Source organism: Lampetra fluviatilis, chromosome 42 (assembly GCF_964198595.1).
Source record: "Lampetra fluviatilis chromosome 42, kcLamFluv1.1, whole genome shotgun sequence".
NCBI lineage: Eukaryota > Metazoa > Chordata > Hyperoartia > Petromyzontiformes > Petromyzontidae > Lampetra > Lampetra fluviatilis.
The window spans coordinates 1,156,730-1,162,729 of record NC_136316.1 but is presented as its reverse complement, the minus strand read 5'-3'; the positions used below and the strand labels follow the sequence as shown (position 1 = coordinate 1,162,729).

Sequence of the window (6,000 nt, the reverse complement as noted above, 5' to 3'; positions counted from 1 at the left end):
ACGTGTAAAGTACATACAACAATACGCATGGTAAATCGGCCTCACAGGGACACTGTACAATGGTCAAAAGGAGGCATCGTGGGGTATGGCCACTATGAGGTCACCCAGACCTGGGCTGCACCTTAGAGAGGCCAGGAGACTACCAAAGTAGAGGTTTTAAACCTGGCAGCAGTGGCTGGCACGGGCCCTGGGTGCAAGGAATGAAACGAGCCTCACCCTTCTCTAATTTTCCAGTGCAGCTGCACCAGAGGTCGCAAAACGGGTTTTGATTCCTTACCCGTACCCGGCCGCACCAGGGTCGCAAATGGGTACCCGTACCCGTACCCGGCCGGGTACGGGTACCCGTTCCCTACCCGTACCTTACCCGAAATGAGTGACAAACGGTCACTCACCAGTGACTCACGGCCTACCCGTACCCGGCCGCACCAGGGTCGCAAACGGGTACCCGTACCCGTACCTGGCCGGGTACGGGTAGCCGCGTATCGGGTAGGGTACGGGTATCGGGTACCCGTACCTGGCCGGGTACGGGTAGCCGGGTATCGGGTACCCGGTTGCGACCTCTGAGCTGCACCTCCTCCTCCCTCCTCCGCTGCGCCGTCGCCCTGCACTCGCCGTGCATCCCGCACGCGCTCTAGCCACCGGCGGGGTGCGACAAGGCCAGGTCGTCACGACACGGATTGTGTCTCTGTAATAAATAGCAAAGGCTAACATTTACGCAGTTAGCGATTGCAATAACTATTACAATGATCCAAACTAGCGAGATAAATCACACACGGCCCACTTTTCGGTCACGGTTGGATTTCAGTCGACTCGAATGACTAATATAGCAGTGGCACTCATCTCCACTGGCAGCCTGAGTCAGTGGTGGACATTCCACATTCTCATGGCAGGGGCAGTGTGACCAATGTTAACTTCCTACAAGGTGACACTAATTTTAAATGTTGTCAAAGCTCTACCTGCCATATAAAACTGTGGGCCACAATGAGGGGTGGGAGATCATTAACGAATTGAGAGCCAAAGAGGACTTTAGACACCTTGAGCAAGCTTCAGATTACCGCACACGCTCCTCCATCACTGCTGTCACCACGAGAGGCCACTGTAGTGACACAAGTCACCCGACAGAGATACAATTAGAAACACAATCCTCTTGCCAGATCAAATATACTCGACCGTAGATCCTCGGCTGGTCATTTCAAAACGGTAGGCCCTGCGTGACCGTGTGCCGCATGAAATGACATCGCAGGCCGTATGTGGGCTATGGCCTGGATCTGGGATTTGGGCGGTATCGGAGCCGTGGGCTGTAGCTTCCTCACCACTGCTCTAACCGCCCTGAGCACCGGCGCCCCATAGACAAGCTCTGGATCGTACGCGATGTCTGTGCACAGGTATGCGTTGGCGGACATCTGATACACGGCAGCCACTCGACAATTGCTTTCCAGGTAAGCCCAGGTGAGGGCACGCCCACACCACTGCAGTATCAGTTGCCCATCATCTCACTGCCACGTTCACAACGTTTTTACTGTCACTGCAGACATTACCACGCTGGCAGATGTGAGCCACACCAGAATGGGGCCATCATGGCTCGAGTGGTTTTTCCACTGGTTATTTGCCAAGCTACTTTTGAAACCATTTTTTAGTATTGTATTTTATCAGTTAAAGCCCACTTAGCGACCTGGTCACACATAATAGCTCATCGGAGTGGCTCGTCGCACGTGAGAATATACTGCAGTCAAATAATCAAAATGCATGTTTCTAAATGTGGAGGGGGAACAACCGGAAGACCCGGACAAAAATGCACGTGACTATGGGAAGTGAAAAGACACATACTTCAAATATACAACAGGCATCGTCACAGTTGGGATGGAATTCACAACCTCCTGCGTAGCAGGCGAGGGAGATAACATCTCACCACCACAGTACCCAGCTGAGCTGGAACCAGAACGCGATGCCCGAGCCGTCACAAGAGTCGACAAGACATCTGAATGTGGCTCAGGACCAAGCAGGGCCAGGGGCGGGGGCGAATGACAGGTGAATTGCATGCGAGGGCATCAACACGTCATCTGTATGGTTTTGAAACTTGTTGAATGCGTGTAACATAATAAATAAATACATTTATTTTACCAGGTAAGGCACACTGAACTACGTAGCTATTTTTCAGAAGCGACCTGGTTACAAATGATAGCTCAACGAAGCGGCTTATAATGAAGACATTCACAGCAGCCAAATACTCTAAACGCACCTTTCTAAATGCGAAGGGAAAAACCAGAGGACCCGAAGAAAATCCCACGAGAACACGCAAACTCCAAATATACAGCAGGTATCAGGGCGACGATCGAACCCACAACCTCCTGTACACCAGGCGAGGTAGTTAACATCTCGCCTGTGCAGTAGCAAAAACAAACCTGGAGCCTCCCGCGCTGTACCGGCGGGCGGGCTGGGAACAGCCCCTGGCGCGGCTCGGTTGTACAGTGGAAAAACGGAACCTTGAGAGCAGAGGGGGCGTGTTTCTCGAATTTGAGGAAGCTATTAGGAGCTCGTGAAGTGGCACACTGAACTGGAGATAAGCACCGTACACAGGGAGGGCACGCAGAGGCAATCCCCTCAAGATTACCACCTCTTGCATCCCCTCCCCATACGAAGCGTTGAGTCGCTGAGAAAACAAGGCGTGTTTGTTGAGGCTGTTTGAGGAGGCCCACAAAGGTGATCTTTCTGGAGCTCACCTGGCACCACCAAAGCTCACCACCTACCATTTACATAACCTCCACCACGTCATACCCCCTTCATATATCCCATCCTTATGACATCCCATCCACACCCCCATCACATCATATCTCAACGCCATCACATCCGAGCCCCACCACCCCTCATCCCCATCACCTCTCTTCTCCATCACATCCCACCCCATCAGCTCGTCCCCATCACCTCTTATGCCCATGACATCTCAGCCCCATCCCACACCCCATCAGATGAGCCCCATCACATCCCAGCCCCATCACCTCTCATCCCCATCAACTCTCATCTCCATCACATTTCAGACCCATCAAGACCCATCAAGTCCCATCCCCATCACGTCCCACCCTCATCAGCTCCAGTCCCCATCCATCACCTCTTATGCCCATCACGTCTCAGCCCCATCACATGCCCATGACATCTCAGCCCCATCTCACCCCCACCCACCCATCACATCAGCCCGATCACATCCCCATCTCCTCACATCCCCATTACATCTCAGCCCCATCACATCCAATTCGCATCAACATTCATCTCCATCACATCTCAGCCCCATCACAGTCCATCCCCAATTCCCCGTCACATCTCAGCCCAATCACATCTCGTACCCATCACCTCTCATCACCATCACATCTCAGCCCCATCACATTCCATCACCGCTCATCTCCATCACATCTCAGCCTCATCACATCCCCATCCTCAGTACATCTCAGTCCCATCACATCCTCAGTACATCTCAGTCCCATCACATCCTCAGTACATCACAGCCCCAGTACATCACAGCCCCATCACATACCCAGTACATCTCAGTACATCTCAGCCCCATCACAGCCCCATCACATCTCAGCCCCATCACATACCCATCACATCCCCAGTACATCTCAGCCCCATCACAGCCCCATCACGTCCGCGTCGCTCTCACTCACCGGGCGCCTCCCGCGGTTCCGCGTGCGTCGACAGCTCCTGACTCTCCACCCACCCTCCCTCTCTCTCGCCCGCCTCTCTGCTGCTGCTACTGCTGCTGATGCTGCTGCTGCTGCTGCAACTACTGCTGGCCTTGCTGCCGCTGCTGCTGTTACTGCCACAGATTCTGCTGCTTCTGCTCATGCGACGCTCCGCGCGCTCTTCCTGCTTCCGCGATCAACCTTGGCCACGCCGCCCAGCGGAGGAGAGGGAGTGGAGAACGAGCGGTACTGCTGGTGGTGGTGGGGGGGTGCAGGAGGAGGAGTTAATTTTATCCGGAGCTACCCGAGGCTGCGCTCCGGAATGTGTTACTCCGCGCTCTGTGACTGGGTCGGAGTCCGGGAGCTTTGGGGGTGGGTAGGTTAGGAGGCAAAGCCCCCTGAACAACATTCCATGGAAAATGAAGTCCCTAGTGGGGAGTGGTTGAGCGCAGGTGTTGGGTGTCTGCTGGCCAAAGTCTCCACTCGCGATCCAGTGTCCCTGCAACAGTTACCCCCCCCCCCCCTCGTGTCCACGTCTCCGTTGAGCCCGGCTCTTTATTGAACTCGCGTGGGAGCAGCTAATCACTGGTCCGGGGTCTTCGCTGAGGGTCAGAGAGATACGTAGAGAGAGTTAGACACGCAAAGGGGACACGTAAAGTGACAACAAAGACAAAGGTTCCCGTATAGCATTTGACAGGCTGCTGGGGCAAGTGCTCTTAGCGAGCACCTTTGCGGGCGAGCACGGTAGACGAGGGGGTCGGTGGCCAGCACCACGCCCGGCCGCCTTTGTATTCCCAGTGGTGATACTTACACACCAGATACTCGCTTAAGGCTGAGTCGACCTAAGGGGAGGCTAAGATCCGGTTCAAATATTCGCCACTGTTATTGGTCGTGAGCGGGAATCGAACTCAGGTGTCGCCTCGTGTTCGCTACGCAGTGCGCTAACAACTCCGCCACCACTCATTGTCTGCCTCTACGCGCACAGCGAGGCACAGACGCTGCGAGAGACAGAAGCATTGACACACAGAGGCGGAGAATGTTGGACGCGCTAATTGAGTGGGGTTGTACGTTCACGTGGGGTCAAGCCTTTGTAAATAATCTTGCCCTTGAGAATGTTCCCGGATAATGCATCGGTCAGGTCACCAATTGCAAGCTCCGATTACTGAACAAACACCGCGCACGGATTTTGCTTAAGTCAAAGAGCCAGAAGCTTGCCTGTAGCCTGATATACCATCCCTCCCCTGCCGTCCCACGCCGTCACTGGGCATTCTCAGGGTTACCCATGTTAGTACAACATGCCTCTCTATCTCTCTCTATTGCACCAGGGCATTCTGCTCACCCGCCTCTGTGTGACCAGACCACCCGCAATGCGCCCAGCCTCATCATCAGTGCCGGACTAAGCTAGTGCGGGGCTGTGTAGCATGTGTTATAAAGGGGCCCTAGGTAAATAAATAAATAAACACACATATTTAAACACTCATTTTTTACTTGCATAGCAAAGTAATTGTATTTTCTAAATTGCTGTACAACCAGATAATACGACAAATCGTTAACCTTAAACACCCAGTCGTTCATAAAAGTTGAAGGCGGTATAGTACTATAGTAATAGAGCAAGTGCAGAATCACTGAACCGGAATTGATGGCTTGAAAGCATTTAGCGCGAGTCCCTTGAAATTGCGGGGCCCGTAGCACGTGTCGCTACTTTTGCTACGCGGATCATCCGGCACTGCTCATCATAATACCGGACGCTCCGCGAGAATCTGAGCCTCGATACTGCTTCGAGTGGCGCCCCGCCATGCCTACCAGGTGTTATCGGCTGCTGAATGTCTAATTCTCGAGACAGCAGAGGGCAGTATTGCAAATTCCATTGTTGTACCGTACGATATGCTCCGTCCGGCCGGTGGGCAAGACTAATGGATGGAGTGGCAGCCAAAGGATGGAACGCGCCAGAGAGGACATCGGCAGCAGATCGAGATGGAGTGATGCAATCAGCTCTTGTCGCAGGATCGTGTGAGCTTATCGGCAAGTTGAGGACGGGCCCGTGCTATCCTCCAGCAGTGGATTCATCAAGGCTGATGATGACGTTGATGAGAGACCGTGAGGTTATGAGATGATAGTTGTTTGAGGACTGCGGTGTGTACGTGGGCGTCACGAATCACTTCCTAGAACACAACGGCAAATGAATTATTGCCCGTCAAGCCACCACCACTTCTGGGGGACGCTTTGCCCGAGCACTGTTTGACTGCTCCAAGTGGAGAGGTGGCCAACGAACGACGTAACGGCCTCACGAGAGAAAATTTTACGTCCGGCCCGGAGATGGAGCGAT

At 53.6% G+C, this 6,000-nt stretch overlaps 1 protein-coding gene across 2 annotated transcripts in view; it reads right to left on the bottom strand.

Annotated features, from left to right (window-relative positions):
- Positions 1-3,893, bottom strand: part of LOC144946624 (sphingomyelin phosphodiesterase 3-like) — a 37,743-nt gene extending 33,850 nt beyond the window's left edge. For both annotated transcript variants that reach the window (XM_078875638.1, XM_078875639.1), the window contains exon 1: positions 3,657-3,893. The gene's annotated coding sequence lies outside the window, so the exon portion shown is untranslated. The remainder of the gene's footprint in view (positions 1-3,656) is intronic.
- Positions 3,894-6,000: the final 2,107 nt, after the last annotated feature.